At 38.5% G+C, this 10,628-nt stretch overlaps 2 long non-coding RNA genes and 1 pseudogene across 2 annotated transcripts; all 3 read right to left on the reverse strand.

The window, feature by feature from the left end:
• Positions 1-3,188: 3,188 nt before the first annotated feature.
• On the reverse strand, positions 3,189-5,423 carry LOC107668135 (uncharacterized). Its single transcript, XR_001631854.1, has 4 exons — positions 5,352-5,423; positions 4,950-5,102; positions 4,042-4,241; positions 3,189-3,334 (listed from the first exon to the last, which is right to left on the reverse strand). It is a non-coding gene; the product is annotated as an uncharacterized LOC107668135 (long non-coding RNA).
• A 1,263-nt stretch (positions 5,424-6,686) lies between these two features.
• The window catches only part of LOC107668133 (uncharacterized), an 8,963-nt pseudogene continuing 5,021 nt past the window's right edge, over positions 6,687-10,628 (reverse strand).
• Positions 7,936-10,622, reverse strand: LOC107668134 (uncharacterized). The gene is made up of 8 exons (XR_001631853.1): positions 10,440-10,622; positions 9,961-10,087; positions 9,583-9,675; positions 9,101-9,308; positions 8,826-8,994; positions 8,633-8,731; positions 8,089-8,321; positions 7,936-7,999 (listed from the first exon to the last, which is right to left on the reverse strand). It is a non-coding gene; the product is annotated as an uncharacterized LOC107668134 (long non-coding RNA).

Genomic DNA, 10,628 nt, shown 5'->3' on the forward strand with positions numbered 1-10,628 from the left:
ACTGTTCAAATGCGGAGTTTTGCGCATCGTGTGTGTGTGTGTGTGTGTGTGTGTGTGAGAGAGATAGAGAGAGAGAGAGAGAGAGAGAGAGAGTGCATGTGTCTGTGTGTCTGTGTGTGGGTGGGTGTGTGCGTGTGAGTGTGCCCGTGTGTGTGCATTAGGTCTCACCCCTTTATATCTTTGTTCTGCATTTTTGGCAAAAAAAATACTTTTTTTCACATTTCCCATTCATTTCAATGTCCAAGGGACAGATTTGTAAAAAAAAATAAAAAATTACATACCTTCAGTACAACCGAATCAAGCCCAGTTTTTTTTTATGTGAATATAGATATAACATGTTGAAAAGTCACAAAATCTTATTCCACTGAGATGAAGGGAACCATTTTTTTAAACTAAGTAAAAGTTGATTGGGGTCATATTGACCCCAGGGGCCGATTGAGGGTTAATCTATTCTTTTTTTTTCTTTTTCTTGATAGGGCAAAGCAGAAATATTGGTTGACTGGGAGCCCTGTCCAATATGATATGTATTCTTCTGTTTTTCTGCTTTATCAATTAATCTAGGCATCATTAATTTACTTCATCTTTGTTAATCTTTTTTATTTGTTTGTTTTGTTGTTGCTACAATTATTTCTTATTAATCTGTTTTGTTTTGTTTCGCAAATGGTGGCGGTCCTTCATGGAAAATAAAACTGTTATGCTTATAAAAGACATGTTCTGTAATGATGTGTGCTTCAAACTTGTTAAAATGTTTGTTTATTGGAAACACCCAGTAAATAAAAAAAAAATTCCCTTCTGTTTTTAGTGGCAAGGAGTGGGCCCATTCCTGGCAGCCAAAGGATTCTCTTCAAATTAATGAGAAGAAATAAAATGTAGAATTTGAACTACATTTTGGTTTCTGCCTGTTTATTACATTGTTTTTGCGCTGCTTTTGAAGTCATGTCTCATCTTTCTGTAGTGGTGAAAAGGTGAAAATCCTCAATAAATGTGGCACATGGAGTTTAGTCTCAAGTAGGATTAAATAGAAATGTACTTAATCCAACTCAAATTCATTTTCAGATGTTATTCGATAACATGTTTTATATTTCATGATTATACATTGCACTATATTTTTGTTTCGCAAATGGTGGCGGTCCTTCATAGATGGAAAATAAAACTGTTATGCTTGATGTGTGCTTCAGACTTGTTAAAATGTTTGTTTATTGGAAACACCCAGTAAATAAAAAAATAAAAAAATTCCCTTGTGTTTTTAGTGGCAAGGAGTGGGCCCATTCCTGGTAGCCAAAGGATTCTCTTCAAATTAATGAGAAGAAATAAAATGTAGAATCTGAACTACATTTTGGTTTCTGCCTGTTTATTACATTGTTTTTGCGCTGCTTTTGAAGTCATGTCTCATCTTTCTGTAGTGGTGAAAAGGTGAAAATCCTCAATAAATGTGGCACATGGAGTTTAGTCTCAAGTAGGATTAAATAGAAATGTACTTAATCCAACTCAAATTCATTTTCAGATGTTATTCGATAACATGTTTTATATTTCATGATTATACATTGCACTATATTTTATTTTATTACAGTTGACATATAACTTGATTTCATGTTCTGTTGTCTGTACTTTTCAAGTTAACTTAACCTCACAGACCACTGTTAAGACATGCAAAAACGTTTAAGGTTGTTCCTCCCTCTGCTGCTGACAGTTGTCATTTCAAGCATATCGATGCGACAAAAATCTTCAGATCTTCCTGAAGTCCTTATCGTATTCACCTCCAGTCCTTATCATATTCAGCTCGCAGGAGTCCTTCCACTGTGCTCATCAGGAGCTGAGCTCCACATTGATCCAGATCTCAGCATTGCTTTTCACTCCTTCACCACCGCCAGTGTCTAGACTCCATGGGGGGATATTCGTTTTCATATCATGCATTTCTCTACCACTTCTCAAATAATGACGCCTCCATGTGTTCTAATTGCCAAATACTAAATAGTTTCAATTTATGCACCTTGTCAGATTAGTTTGATCGCTCTTTAAGCCTGCAGTCAATAATTGGTGCAATGAAGCAATGAATAAGCATTTGGTGTTTGTTCACTTGTATTTCTGAGAAAGACCACAAATACACTATGATAAACACTTGCAAAAGATAACTTTTCCTTACATATTAACTGAAAAGAAAAAAATTATTACAGTGACAAAGTTGAGAAAAATAAGCGAAAGAAACAATCTACACTGAGCGTATTTATGTGAGGAAATTGTTTAACTTTACATCACATTGATTTACTAGTTGTTTTAAGTGGATTATTTTGAAATGACAATTTGGGCATATAAATTAATTATAGAGATACTTATCTGGATAACCATGGTTATAGCTACTATAGCCATGGTTATAGCTACTAGATTTTTTTATTTGGTCTGAACAACAATGCCAATTCATTTTCTATCAGCAGGGTTATCATAAAATAATCGTAATTAGGACTGTCTTATACCATTTAAGACATTTTTATGGCCTTAAATTTGATATAACTGGTTTAACTTTTTAAGGACCCGCCGAAACTATGTAAAACTGACAGTGACAGACTAATTTTGAACGAAATAACCATCTTTAAGAAATCATTTGTTATGATGTTTATCTTCTATGGTGCAGTAATATAAAGTTACACAACAGTTATAATCACCATACCCCTATATCCTATAATACCCCTCTGGACAAAAAAGGCACAGACCCTCTGCTGCTGCTGCTGCATTGCAGAATAAGCGAATTTGATTCGTCCTCGCGCACATGGATTGTGTAACATTATGCACTCTCGACATTGTCATTAAGATCACACTATAGAAACCGCCTAAAATTAGAAATGTACTAAAAACAAGCCTATGGCAAGACATCTGGTAGGGGGGGCACCTGGGGTGGCCAGCCAAATTTCAGGGGGGGGCAGTGCCACCCCTGGCCACCACGTAGACACGCCCCTGCACACACACACACACTCACGCGCACGCACTCACACACTCTAGGGCTGTCAAAATGGCTGAAAAACTCAATTCGAATTTTGTACTTAGAATATAATTTGAATTGAGTTAGAAATGTACTAAAAACAAGCCTATGGCGAGACATCTGGTAGGGGGGGCACCTGGGGTGGCCAGCCAAATTTCAGGGGGGGCCGGTGCCACCTGGCCACCACATAGACACGCCCCTGGTGCTTACTGAATTGCTTGGCAATCTACAGACAGGTTTAATTTTCAACAATATAGAATGCATACAGATTTTGATGTGGTAAATCAATCAGCATACTAAAAATACACAAATACTAGGCAAGTCCATTTCCTTCAACACAGTCCTTTGTGCAGCTTCCATCTGGGAAAATACAGACAAACAAAAATGCAAAAGGTAGGATAAGAAGGTGAATCTCAGCTGTTTTAGAATGAACAAGGTGTGTAAAGCATCAATAAATACACAAATAAATTATGAAGAGTAACAGTAATGGGGATATTCCATCAACGCAGCTAATGAAAGCTGTGCTCTCTTGAAAAAGCCTGGCTTGAATTAACATTGACTTTCACTGCAGGCTCAAGCCATTCCACTTAAACAATGTAGCCATGTCTAGTCAATGTTGACTTTAACCAGGCTTGAATAAGCATGTACTGTGCTTGTGCATAGAGTACATAAGCAGCCCTGAAGAGTTGAGTAAATTTTAAGGCTTGTGTCATGCAGACACAGTTGTTCCTCAAACAAATCTATGACCTGATCCTGTCTTTCCTCCATCCAAAACTTCAACCAGGCGAAAGTTTAGTAACTTGACCAGCTGACTTTGCTACAAGCTGACTGACTGTTGAAACAGGTGCCATGCCTTATACTCTAAAATCAGCATCTGGCAAATTGACAAGCTTAGTTGCAGCGGCGGCATCAGCCCGCTTTGAGTCGAGCTGAGACGGGCCAGTTGACGTTGCTGCAACTTTTCCCTGCAATGTTCCTAAGCCAGGCTTTTCCTTTATCCACCTTGATGGAACACCCCCGGTCTATTTTTGAGAACAAACAAACATACATATGAATAAATGAATTACCTAAATTGTGTTTTCTTCTTCATCCTCACTGGTGTCTGGACTACTGAGGCCACATTGATCTTCTGCTTCAAGATGTAGGGCAGAGGCCTCAGGGCCTAAAGCAGTCTTGTACTGTTGGACGAGCACCTGCAACCTTTCTGACACCTCTGACAGTCTTCTTCTTAAGAGACAGCAAAGTCCCTCATTTCCCTTATCTACATCTCAAAATACAAAAGAGATAACATTAAGGACAAACTACATATTAAGACTGCTTCATGAGGCCAAAGAACTTCAATGGAGTAAAAAGATTTCACCCATTAAAATCTATATACCAGGATGGCTGGCATTTTTATGTGTATCATTGTAACACTACCTGGCTACCTTCTGTATAAACTCTGATGGCTCACTGAGGAGACTTTATGCAGCAATCCAAAGCAGCAGAAAAGCGTTTTGTGCTGCAGCCAATGTCGAATAGCTAACATCTTTCTTCTTCACTACAGTTGTGCTAAAGTAACACCTTGCGTAGCATTCAAGAAGTTACATCAAGAAAAAGGTGTGTTTGATGATGCTGACCATAGATTTTCTATGTTGACTGGAGGAGATAATAATAAGCTTAATCTTGATGTTATGCAAACCTCGTGTAACACACCAGGACACAAATTCTAATGTTCAAAATTATGTTGTCAATTTCAGCTTTCATGTAACAGCCACAGTACAACAAATCTCTCTAGTAAATGTGACACACTTTAAAGCCTTACTGACTTGTTACCATAGTGAACAACTATAGTCCCCTTTTTATTATGTGCAAGCCAAATGACCATGGCAAATAGAGCAATAACCGTTCTACTCCATCCAAGTTCTGTGACTGAGACTGATATGTTTTTTTTTTAATTCATACTTTAAATGGACTGGGTTTTTATTCAACTTACCCTCCTCAGCTATCTTGTTCTTCAGAACCACTGCCAGGCTCTGCAACCATGTGCAGTGTTGTGCCATCTCCAACACCAAAATGCTTTTTTCCTCTTGCAGTCGCATTGTCAACATCACTTGGTCATGCAGTTGTTTCTTGATTGAAATGTTTGCTAAGAATCAACAACAGTTATATGAATACATGAGACAATCTATACATGAGCATAATAGCATTTCAATGTTTTGTAACTACAAACATGTACTTTTTTTTAAATCAAATCGATACATAAGAAAACTGGAAATGTGCCCATTAACTAAATGAACATTACCACTCTCAATGTAACATGCATGTCTTAGTTCAGTGTGCTCTATATAGCAGAACTGTAAATAAATTCTTGTGAAGCATCTGAAAACTGACATACCACTGCCATGAACCTCCCACAGCCATATTTGAGACACAGTGCTCTCTCCAGTCAGGGCATGCTCCACCACAGCTATATCAATGTTAGTGGCAGAGTCTAGTACAAGACCATTGTATTTCTCTTATCTCCTGAAGGAGCTTTTTGTCTTCTGCCAGCTTCCTTCGAAGGCGGTGGCGAAGCTTGCTGCTGTCTAGAAAGACAGGAGGTACAGGTGTAGAGGTTTGTAACAGCACTGTTCAATAAGGAAAGATATATTGCACCCACAAAAAAAATTAAGCAAAGCTGCAGTAATTGAATTTAGATTTACAAACAGATAAACCAAAGGTCCAGTGTGTAACATTTAGGGGAAACACACATTCCTGAAAATAAGAATTGCTGTGCTATAATTACTTTAGAATGGGCAGGTTTTATCTAAATATGCTCCCCTTCCACAGAGGCCACCATGTTCCTACGGTAGACCACAATGGGCAAACAAACACTGGCTAGAGATAGGACCAATCAATGTTTCTTGTCTGCCACAGTAGTTCTACTACAGCTTGGAAAGGGAGAGGTGAAGGGAGTTGGTTGCAATCTACAACCTTGTACATGTAACATGTATTAGTAGGCTGCATACAGTGGCTTGAATATATCAACCTATTATATTCTGTAGTTATACCATTCTGACGGTAAAGGGTTTGCTTCCGCTGCCTCACACTAAGGTAAAGCCCCTCAACTGACTGCTGAAGTCCTCTGTGTGTGGTGCCTTGACTGGCATGAGATGCATCTGGTGTCTCTGTAGAAGTAATAGTGAAAGCAAATTCACTGTTAAAACGACGCAGAACCGTTTCAGAGTTTGAATTTGTATTTGTATATGAAACCCCTTTTAATCCTTCATTAATATTTCATTGATATTTCTTTTAATACTTAATTGAACTTGGTATGTGCACTTCCTGCAGGGAAACTGAAATACCCAAAATAAACGTTGCAAAACATCTGATGGTGACATGTAGTTTGCTGTAACCCATAGATGATCAGCCTATTATCTTTAGCTGCTCTTTAATATCAAACTTAAATTTCAGACAGTAGTGGAAAAGGATATTTGCTGTTTCTTTTATGTGGTCATGCTTACCGCCAGATAAAGCTGCCCGTTCCTTCACATAAGAAAGCCACTGTGACACCACTTAATCTGTGCAAAGTAACTCTGTTTTTAGTTCAGCTAGCCTTGCCATTTCATCCCGGAGTCTCTGACAAGTCTGATGAACAGTGTTATACAATAATCAGGACTTAGTATGATTAAAAAACAGGCCAAGTGCACACAACAAAAGGATACACAAAAAAAATTAATAGGACTTACCTTCACATATCTTGTTGAAAGTGACTAATGTAGAGAGAGATGTTTTTGTGGTTCCACCCCATTGCATGCAATGTAAGCATGTCCACCCATGCTGTTTAAAGCAAATAATAAGGTTATGATGCTTAATCTAAAAAAAAAAAATAACAATAACAATAGAATAAAAAAAATAAAAAATATTACAAACAATCTGATTACCTGCTTTGGACATATATTTGGTTGTCAGGGCACAACGTGAGAGGTAGCTGTTCACTTGCTCGACCTCCTCACCGGCGGTTGTCCCTGCTCCTTCCTGGTTCCTACCACTCCATTTAATCTATTAGTAAATGGTGAAAGAAATTCAATTTAATTAAATGGGCACAATTTGTCTTAAAGGGGTCATATGATGCGATTTCAATTTTTCCTTTCTCTTTGGAGTGTTACAAGCTCTTGGTGCATGCCTTCACTTTAATTTCACGTTATTAATGTGCTTGTAAACATTACAAATGTACATGTGATGCAAAAATATTATACATACTTCACACTTAGTAGCATGGGTTCGAGCATGTATCACACTGAGGAAAGGTTTCATTGTGGTCAGATCCTGAAGAGCAGGAAGGACACTAGCACTATCTTGGCACTTTCTCCAAGTATGGCCAATATTTGCAAGCCACATCCATTGCAAAGAATTGCGCCTTGGCTGGCATGAGCTCCTTCTGAAGATACAGAGGGTAGGCAAATATATCCCCCCTGTACATATTAAGAGCTTTCTGAAGGAATCCATGGCGACACACTGCAACCTCCATCCCCTCTTCATCTAATTTGGAAGCCCTCCTTGATGTCTCCCTCGCTGCTATCCACTGGGAGTCCCCACATGTGCCTTTTTCCTGTGTCTATGACACACATAACAAACAAAACAAATTAAATAAAAGCAATGCTGTCATACAATATATGGCATTTATTCTCTCAGTTTGATTTTGGAGTAGTTGGTTGGTAGAAGTAGTTGAAGTGGGGAGGAAATCAAGGTCGGACATATATGGTTCTTTTTGTGACAACTTTTCAGTCAAGTTATGATTGAAACTTGCATTTCTCACTGCTTTATGTATGGTTTCCACAAATCTAGACACCGCAATGTCTTCAGCCACAAAGAGCCCCTCAAAAAAGGCAGGATCATCAGAGCTGAGGAAGAAAGAAAATCTGTTTCCAAAACAGCCAACATTTCCGGCATGCAGGCTGGGCAGGTGAAAGGAGCACCATAGCAGAGCTCAGAGCTGGCAAATGAAGCATATGAAAACTCTAACAAGCTGCGCTGTAGTGTATCGCCGTTGATTTGTCCAGACTGGAAGATATATAGAATGAAATAGTATATGTAACAATGTCTGATAATGGAAAGAAATTTTATAATATGGTAATAACAATTACACTTACTCTTCCTCCAATCTTAGTGCGATAGTCCAGCAGCTTTGCGAAGGCTTGTCTGGAGAATCCCGGAGAGATGACCTTGAGTTCCTGAAAGGAGCTCAGGAGGTCCAATGTATAAAGTGTGGAACTGGTGACAGAGGCAGGCCAATATCCACTCCTAAGGAGGTCCTTCAAGTCAGGGATCCACTGATGCTGGCACATTTGACATACATATAGTGGCTGATGCAAGTCAAAACGCCCTTTTAACAAAAAAGTACATTTAAAAATTAATTTTAAAACAGTTAGGTAATTCTGCACATTGTGAATGGTTGAGAGACACTGCACAAGTTCCTATAATCCTGGCACTCAAACCAGACTTCTTGAGTAGTATCACACATTGTTTACATTTGTCTAAATCATCAAATTACAAACAGCTGTGTTGGCTAATGACAATACCATGTGCTATACCATAGATTTTGACACGACTGCAATTGTAAGCACAATGCCACAGCACACTAGTATGAAAAACATCAAATCTACAATAGCAATCTAAATAGTGAATTGTTCTTACCATTGATGGTAATTAAAATCACTGGTTTGCCCGGTAATATGGTGAAGTTTGTGCCTTCACAGGAGCAGTCTGGCGCCTTCACTGTTGGCAAAATGCAAGCTGGCAAAAAGAAAGAAAAGCACTAATTTAGATTATCTGTAACTGGCTGCAGACAAACATGAACAGCCAAATGAGGGCTTTTGGAAGAACATACCTTGCTCATGGATGAAATATCCATCTTGCCCTTAATGACACATGAGGTTGGAGGAATGGCTTAAAAAAAAACATTATTCACACATTCCCTGTTGTGGAGTGGCTGTTTTTTGTGATGCAATACATCACAGTCCCCACAGAACCACTCCTCAGGAAGACACTTTCTGCACCTAGGGAGAAAACTTACTTTTCTCATAAATGTGGTTTTCATCTGGGTGTCCCCCAAAACACATGCACCTTAGCCTATAAAGCAGGGCACTAAACATTAAAACCAACCTAATAACAGCAGGCTCATGGCAAAGCCAACACAATGGCTGACCAACAGCCTCTTTTGCAATAAGGCATTTTAGGTGGTATGGTCTTGCTTCTTTCCAGCGCTCTGAGGCTTTCTGCTGCCGAAAAGACCATGATGATGCAGAGCTTTTCTGAGGCTCAGCAGAAGGATAAGACGTCAAAATATCGGAGAGCCTCTCCATATTTTTTTCTGTAAAGAAAATATGAAATAAAGCTGTAAGGGACAATTTAGATGAGGACCAATTGTCCTCATCTACCCCACCTATCAACCCCACCAATTGACCACAAAGTCAATTGATCAATATTTAGAATAAACACCATTTCATGATTCAGTATCAAACTAGCTTTAATCTTTACTAAATTGTGTTCTTAATCTATTTACGGCAGTCAGTTTTGTCTAAAGGGTTTTTCTTTAATCACACATGGATTTTAGATTTAAACTTAAATTCATCACTTTGATTTACCAAATTGCTCGTGAGGATTTAGTTCTGCTGAGGGTACAGTAAGTGGAACCTCCACACTGGATGAAAGGGAGCATTCAACCGGGGTGTGTGTGACTGTAAAACAGTACATAGAAGAAGAAAAACATGTTAGGCTATCACAGCATGTTTTTTTTTTTTTTTAACCAAAACTGAACAATTTATGAAATCAGACATATTTCTGTTAAGAACTTGGTAATGTCTTCTACTATAGTGCCACTGAAAGGTTTATGTACTTTTTAAATGTTTTTTTAGATATTAGAATAGTTTAAACTCTCAACAATCAATTACAGTGTTCTAATTTGATTTGGTCCAACATCTACATAGTAAATTCCTACAAATGTAAAATAATTCAGATATAACCTGTAGCTGAAGCTTGGCGTCGGCCTCCTTGCCTCCCCCTCGGCTTGCCATGTCCTAAAAACTCCCTTTTAGAGGTCTGTGGAGGGTCTCCTACAGAGCGTGCACGTTTTCTCTCCACAGCTGCTGTCTGTGTGTTGGAGTGAATATTTATTGTAAGACTGATGTTGTTAAAGGTACTGGAACCAAAAGACAGGTGATTAGTGAAAGGAAAACACAACATAGTGTGTTAGTAAGGTGTTGAATGGCTTAAATGAGCCTTGCCATAGATTCTCCAAGTCTCTGTAACTCCAAAATATATTCCTTTTTCCAAAATATATTCCCTCAGTTACACATGCCAAAGAGGATGTTAAATGCATCATGTAACCTGCATGTAATCTTCTGCACTCATCCTGCTTCTACATTCATCACATTTTTACTTTAATTTGTCACCCATACACATGTTCAAGTATAAAATGATTGAGGTATATAAAAACTCTTACCCTGGCTTCAGCTAGAACACGGTCTAGTTTCAGTTCATGAGCCATGCGTCTCCCCTCTTGGTAGTGGGGATCCTGTGAGTCAAGTTTATGTTTGGTGGCCATTGCAACGCAAACAGACACAAACAGACATATGTACTGTATACACAGAGGCTGCGAGAGTTAGAGATAGATAGATAGATAGATAGATAG

This window comes from Sinocyclocheilus anshuiensis, unplaced genomic scaffold, assembly GCF_001515605.1.
Source record: "Sinocyclocheilus anshuiensis isolate Anshui unplaced genomic scaffold, SAMN03320099.WGS_v1.1 scaffold2461, whole genome shotgun sequence".
Lineage (NCBI taxonomy): Eukaryota > Metazoa > Chordata > Actinopteri > Cypriniformes > Cyprinidae > Sinocyclocheilus > Sinocyclocheilus anshuiensis.